Consider the following 8,204-nt stretch of genomic DNA (forward strand, 5'->3'; position numbering starts at 1 on the left):
GTGGAGCAAGAGAGTCCTCTTTAACAAAAGGTGCAAAAAAAAAAAAAACTGGACAGCTACATGCAAAAAAAAAAAAATGGCTCAGACCTCTACCTAACACCATGCACAAAAGTCAGATAAAAATGGGTCAAAGACCTCAAAATCAGACCAGAATCCCTCAGGTACATTGAAGACAAGGTAGGCAAATCCCTCCAGGACATTGAAGTTAAAGGTATCTTCAAAGATAACACTCCACTTGCAAAGCAACTGGAAACAGAGATAAACAAAGGGGACTATCTTAAATTAAGTAGCTTCTGTACTTCAAAAGAAACAGTGACCAGAAGGACAGACTCTGCCATGTAGGCAAGATACTAGCAGAAGCCTACCAGGTTCTCTGAGAGTGAGAACTGGACAATAAGAGTTGTTATCTTACCAAGAATATCCAGTCTCTGGATCTTGGCCATTGATGGGATTACATGGCTCCAGGGGCTGTTCTGGTTGTAACACTTAGCTACTAGAAGATGGGGGATCTGGATGGAGGGGGCCCAGTCTTGATCTGAGCAGCCTTGGAGATCACATCCCCCTGTCCCGCACACCTGGGTTCTGTTGAAGTACACGGGGCTTAGGTTTATCCAATTCCACCCATCACAGTGCTCCCGAGTCACTTCTGTTAGGGCGCAGATCGTGATCTCCCTTTAACGACAAAGAGACTCCAGAGACTGCAAACAGCAAGCAAGGTTTATTGTAAGACTGGCTAGCCAGGGTCAAGCCGCCTACACAGACACGCAGGTCAGTTAGGTGAGGCAAGACCCCGAACCTCTTCAAAGTCGATCTTATATAGGCCTTCACTGGCCGTTACAGCAAAGCCCGCGCATTTCATAGCCAATAGATTTGTAACAACATATGCTTTCCTAACCGATCCAATTAATGGCACATCACTTCTTAGCCTATAGTTTAAAGATCAGCATTTTGCGTCGGTGCTTAGGAACTGACAGGTTTTTAAGGCAGTCCTGGGTCTTGCAACATGGGTCTTATGAGAGACATCCGGTTATCTGGTCTGACCCCAACCCTTCGAGTACCTGTATCTGAATTCCTTGGTCAGGGGCAGAAAAACCAGTTATTTTGCAGTGCAGGCTCCTATAAAGCAGATCTGAAAAAGCTTATCTAGACCTGTTCCTTGAAAAACAAGTTATTTTGCAATGCAGGTTCCTATTAAGCTAAGCTAAATTAATTCTGGTGGTGGTCCATTTTGGGCCTGACCCTTACATTCCTCCCTTTCTCCACTTCATACTGAGGAATCTTCCTCAGCAGGCTGTAAAATCTGATACTGTTGTTTTAGTACCAGTAGCTGGACAGTGTTATTTTGGTGCCTAACAAAGTTCACAAAGCAGTTGAGGACCCAGGGATCAACAGTCACTACGAGCACGGGGATGACAACCAGTCTGCGTGGAAGCAGGATGGCGGCGGCCTGAGTGGGCCAGCTGGGCGTCTGGGTCACCACAAAGCCATCTCTTCGGAAGTGTTGACGCCGTTGTTGGACAGCAGCTTTGGGCCACTCTGCTGGGGGACTGTGGGTGCACAGCTCCTGCCAGGCCCAGCCGACCATGACCTGCAGACTGGCCCCACTCGGCAGCCCGCTTGCTTGCTGCCTCTGGCTCCTGGAGCTCGGGCTGTTGATGTGCACCTTTGCACAGCCTGCCAACCACTCTTCTGCTCAGGACCGAGCCAGCAGAGATGAGCATGAGACCCTGCCCCCCAACCACTTCTCCGGGGTGAAGCTCGAGCTGGACGGGCACTTCAAACAGGACTACCATCAGGAGGTGTTCCTGGGGATGGACACGGAAGCATTTGAGGGGGACACTGAGCCATGCTGGAGCAGCGGGAGCTGATGGTCATCTTCTCCAAGGTGGACGCTGACACTGACAGGAGGGTAGCTAGCCAAGGAGACTGGTTAAACCAGGACTTGTGCCAGCTTTCCTGGGCCTCCCTTTCTCTTCGGCGCTGCTCAAGGCCCTCCCCGAGCTTGGCCGTGGAGTCTCAGACCACCCCTGTGTAATCAGTATAGAGAAGCAGCATTTTGCTCCCAACACCACACATAAATCCCCATTCTTCATTGCCTTGGGAGGGGGCCTTCCCTGTCTACCTGCCTACATCCTATTGCCCCCCCTAGAGATTCCACCACCTTGAATCTTTAAGGGAGAATGGCAGAAGGTCCATCTTCTGGAGCTGCTTCATGCTGACAATGGGGTGCTGGCCCTGCCTACACAAGGGGTGAAATCTCATGCTACCTCAGCTTTTTAGTGGCCCTCAGCAATGAATTGGTTGGGTTCCTGAAGTTATCTGAAAGAAAAGATCAGTTCGATTAGACTGAGGGATATCACTTTGAAATGGTTAGACCCTGGAGGAGTAGAAGTTCCTTTCTGACCCAGTAAGGACAGAGTTCTCTACCCACAGGTTTGGCTGATAGAAAAATGACTTCCTGTGTCCAGATTTTTCTACTGGACACAGAAACACCAAGCCATTCTCTGGCTTTCTCAGTGCAGACTGGAAAAGCTTCTGCCCATACACTGAAGCTATCAATAAGAACCAACAGATATTTATACCTTGAACATATGAGCATTTGATCATTTGCATAAAGTCAAGCTGCAATCCTCCTCTAAGTTCCTTGATGCTGAACAGGTGTTAGGAGAGGAGAATCAAGATTTCCACTAGGTTCATTAATGGCACAGAAAGCACAGTTCTGAGTTACTTCTACCTTACTTGCTACTGAGTCCCTTTAATAATATTCCACTGCATTGGTCCAGGAGTTAGAAACTTTCCTTGTTGGTAAATCATCCATCATCTTCCTTTTGGAAACCTCCAATGTCCATCGTTCCTCTTCTGCAGAGCATTTTGGCTTAGAGGAAACATTCTCTGGTGTTAATCCCATGATGCAACAAAAATAAAGAGCTGTTAACATCCTTGTTCTCTCCACATGACTGTTCACAGAAAATGAGATGCAATACAGAAAGTATAGAAAGAAAATTCACAGTATTTTAGAACTAGATATTAATCCATTCTAATTTAACCATTTTAGATGCCCTTTCTTGACACTTTGGCCAATTCACAAACTGGGGGAAAGCAATTCTGCACTTTGAGATGAGCTTCGCCCTAGTAAGGCTCTGGCTTCCAATGCTCTGATCAGACAAGTGACAGCATGTATAACATTGAATTCCTTTATAGAATAGGCTGTTTTCCTACAGAGAGTAAACCAAGTTTTATCTAAATTTCCCCAAAGGGGGTAACTTTTTGATCAAGATTAGGATACATTTATTCAATCACCTCTGTAGAATTAGAATCTGATTCTTACAAAAAGCATGTTACTGAAACATGGTTTTCTCTCCACCTTCATTTTAAAACTTTGCAAGATAGCTTAACAAATCTGGCTTGTTCCTTTGCATAAACACAGTAAGATTAGAGAACTCTCCATTTGGGATACCCCATTATTTACTGAGAAGTCCTGGGGATCGGCTAAAGACAGGAGACACACCAAAAGTGGCATTAATCTTATCTGGCACATCAGAGCTACCCAGGCCTGGCCAGAAGATGTCCTGCGATGAACTGGATGTATGGCCTCGAACCTTCAGGTTGAGCTAGATGTGGCTTTGGTCCTCGTTTTCCACAGAGATGTCCTGGCAGAAAGGAATCCATCCCATCCCCTCTTCAGGGCTGGGAGAAATCCTGATTTCCAGGTTTTTCCTTGCCGCTGAGAGTAGGCCCAGACTGAGTTAGTCATTGCAGAGTCCTAGATTCCTCATTCTCCATAGCAGTGATGATTTCCACTTCTTTCCTCGAGCCGGCCTGCCTCTAGGGTCTCCCTGAGGTTTGTAGGGTACTTGAAACAGTACCCGTTAAATCCCTACTCCTGTCATTTAGACAGATCCCCTGACTGTTTCCCTGAAAGAGGGCTTTGGGGTCCCATGGCTGGTTTTTCCTGTCTGCATGAGGGATAGACCCTATTACAGAGAGGAAAGACTTATCTGTATTTATGCAAACCAACGTAGTGCCATAAAGCATCAAAAACATCTGAAGGTACAAAAGAAGAGAAAAGCAAGCTTTTCACCTTACTCACAGTGAGGTGTAATACACCCATTTGCTGTGGGTCCTAGTCAAAATAAGCTTAAATCTGTAGCGATAAAGGGTACAATTTAGCAGCATTTTTAAACCTTGACTAACCATTTAAACCTTGACTTCCCATTTTCTAAGAGCACTGTACCAGGAGTCTGGACAATCTGTCCAATATCTTTTCAATAAGAGTTTACCAAACAGGCACCAGAACAATTCTGCAGGTGTAATTTAAAGTTTCTTATAACAATACAATTTGATCAGTTCCTTTTCTTAAAACACAACCTCAAACGCTCTGCACATTCCTTAACATTCATTCTGTCCTGTAACTTTCCTTCATCTCATTTCAAAACCATTTTCACTTTAACAGGATCCCTTTCTTTTTTCCCACTGACAATATCTCCATCCGTTATCTTTCTGACTTATGACATACATCTATAGTAGTACAATGTACAATGTGATCTCCCAAATTTAGACACAAGTTACCAACCATCTCACTTAACATGACAAAGCTGTACTCTGCATTGCTATTTCAGAAGCATTAGATCAGTTCTATAGATATTCAAAAAGCCTTTAAAATGCTCACAATTAAAGCTCTTACAAGGTATGTCCACTGGGCAAAAGATCACTTTACATTAGAAATTAACCAGGAGACATCTTAAAATTCTGATTTACAGGAAAACACAAATACAAAAAGATTAAAACGCTCATAGATTATCATGAAACAGAAAGCATTTCACACTTAGGTACAAATTTCTCAGGTCAGGACTAGGTTGATATCTGGAGACAAAGCTTGGCATGAAATAAAATTATCAAAATAATAGCATGCACTTTTAAGCAATAGACAGGCTGATTAACAACATAGTTAGTAAAATTTCCCACATTTTCCATGCAATTCTCCATTCTCAGAAACTATTACAGAAGGCTGACATCTGAAGTGAACCCATTTTATAACTCTTAGTAGTTCTAGAAATTTTAGTTACCAAGAGTCTCAGAGATCATAGAGAGCACTGGTAGGACAAACTTTGCAATCAATTTTATAACTCTAGAAACTCAAGTTTAAACCAAACCATTACTTTTTGACCCTGTTTTCATGTGTCATAGTTATTTTAACTCCTTCTAGGTCAAATATTCTAACCCAATGCAGATACAAATATGTACATTAACATAACAGCATAAGACCTATAAACAATCAATTTTTATAAAACATGATAAAACTTTCTTTGGCTTAATTTCAATAGTTCTTGTACCTTAATTATTTAAAATCATGAGCTCTCTATACCAGACATTTTTAACAATTCCACAAAAATACAAACATGCTTTCAGACACAGAAAAAGCCCTTTGGATTTTTTTTTTTTTTACCAAACTTTGATATCAGCATAAGAAAATATTTGAATTGCTGTGTGAGCACAAAAAGGATGGCAACAATCTATCTTTCCCACCGCCCGCGTTCGGTAGTTTCCCCTACTCCAGGGAGGTAGATGGAGATGGGCAAGAAAAGGAAGGAAATCTTATGGCCAGGCTGCTTGATCTTAGTTGCAGTTTATTCCAATCCTCTCTCCATTCACTCCCGTATCTCTCCTGCCTCTCCTAGCTGCCCATTCTTACAGTCTCATTATATCCCATAAAAGGAACTCAGGTTCTCTTAAGCATGTTTTCCCCTGTTCTCTCAGACCTAGTAGAGAGCCCCAAAATCTCATGGTACTTCTAAAGGGGCAAAAAGGAGAAAGAACATTGAGGCAGCAAAACATACATTGCTTCTTTACATCTGCAGGCCAGTAACAAAGACTAGCCTGGCTAGAGCTGGGAATCTACATCCCAAAGATCAGGCCTGGCTAGAACCTGAGATCTGCTCTGTGAGATAAGGGAAGCTGCCTCTTGCAGTATACTGAAATTATTTACTGAAGGCAGTTTGAAAGGGAAAAATGTTTAACCTCACCCAAACTAGTCAGGACATTCTTCTAGGACAGATTCTTACTTAACAGATCGACTCACAATTTACAATACAAGTTCAGTGTCCTGGAAGGATCTGATCTTACAAAATAACAGATTCTGACTAGGGTGAAATCTGATTATCTGGTTGGGGAGGAGAGCATAGAGAAGTGGTTACAGAAAAACAAAGGAATGGAAGTGACTCAGGAGTACTGTGATGGGTGTAACATGATAAACCTTAGCTCCTTCTGTCAAGGAGGAATGGACAAGTCCAGTTGTTATCCTATAAATTGCCACGGTTTAGGAAAACAAGGAAACTTAATTTTAATGGCTTCTGTACCTCTGTAGTTTGTAAAAGCGGCCTAATTTTTTATTAAAGTTAGCTGAGGCTTATAAGATAAGGTCTTGCTTTCTCTGAACTCTTATTTCACTTAAGTTTCAGGCTCTAGTTCCATAGCTCTTCTAGATAGTACAAGATTCTTAAGTTCAAAAGGATTTCAACTGTTAATCACATAATCATTAATGTTCTCCTACCAAGAAATTTAGATTGAGAATTCTACTCTCTCTGTTGGCTTAACCTTCTGATAAGGATTCTTCTTTTAACCGTTGTCTGACAGGTTCCAAAAACAACTGCATTTTTTAAGTCACTGGGTTGCATATCACTAACTTCTCAAGAATTTCTACTGCTGATTTCAGCCTGGTCCCAACACTCGAGTGTTCCACATAGAGAGACAGATAGACAGACACAGACAGACTGACAGACAGACAAGACAATGAACTGACTAAAACACCACACATACATGTGCACACATCTGTAGTTGATCGATCAATCTGACCCTTCAAAAAATGGCAGGGAGAAACTGATGGACTGAGAAAGGAAGGGACTGTCCCCAGGGCGAAGAAACCTTATTGCTGATTGGGAACTCTGCTCCCCATTTCCCAGCCTGACTAGCCAGTCTCCCGCTTGTTAAAAATGGGTCAAGAAAGCGCTTTTGTTGATATAAGCCGGCAAAATAAACTATGACAAAGATGTTACCATATTTTGGCCAAGGCTAGTTCTGAGGGAGGGAGCTAGTATCATGATCTTGCATTTTCCTGCCTCCTCTGCTTTGATAATCCTATTTCTTTTGTTACCTACAAAGATCTGACTGCAGAATGATCTGGTAATGCAAACTGCCATTCACTGTATATCCTTCCCAATATTCTAACTTACACTCAGGCCACGTGGTGTTACAGAGGTCAACAAGATACTCCTTATCTAAACCATCTACTTGGAAGCTCTTCCGGTGTTTTAACAGCAACCCAAAGGAGAATATTTAGGTACTGATGTAGAATTTCCCATATCTCCTAAGTGTCAGCAATAACCTATGAAAGGGAGGGAAAAGAAAAATCTAGGGTAGGATAATTCCTTAGCAAGCTCTCCTCCTAATAGTTTCTAGTGTTGTGGTTCTAGAGAGAGCACGGACACGACCACAACTGCATGCCAGCCCATCAGAAAAATCTCTCTTTAAAGGATGTCTCCTTTAGAGATTTCTGAGTCACCCTAGGAATCCCTGGGTCCTGCCTCCCGAGCGTCCACACAACCATAGCTTGCACATGTGGAGCCATACCTAGAGTGCCATGGGTTTCCAAGAAGCCTATTAAGGGGAGAAGAGAAAAAGTTCTGCCTTTCTTAGCTTGCCACATATTCCAATGTTCCCTGCTGAAGCTTTCTTCCACAAACTTCTTGCCTGTCTTTTTACCTCTTTTTTTTCTTTTCTCTGCTTCACTTTGCCTAGGGCTAAACCTGCTGACTGCCTCCATTAGCATTTGAATTGACCTCTAGCTGATTCTGCTGGTTAGAATGCTTGGGGAAAGGGATTTCTACCTAGAAATTGATCTGCCTTAGTTTCCCAGGATCTTCTCACTAGTGGGCTCTCCTCCCATTCCTCCCATAGTGGACGGTGACACGAGACAGACAAAGGAGGGGTGCCTCTTTGCAGAGACCATTCAGATGCTTGCCTGGCCGGAGCAGAACTTAGCCTTAGTGGTTCAGCATTGTGACTTGCGACTGGCAACTATGCCAGTGCCACCATTGACCTTATGTTCTGCATGGAATCTCAGGCAGCCCACTCGAGCTCCGTGACTTTAGAGGGACTTTAAGAGTGCCAGGTCGTGGAGCTACAAAATCACGCCCGACAGGAGGACC

This window comes from Sorex fumeus, unplaced genomic scaffold, assembly GCF_029834395.1.
Source record: "Sorex fumeus unplaced genomic scaffold, SorFum_2.1 ptg000070l, whole genome shotgun sequence".
Lineage (NCBI taxonomy): Eukaryota > Metazoa > Chordata > Mammalia > Eulipotyphla > Soricidae > Sorex > Sorex fumeus.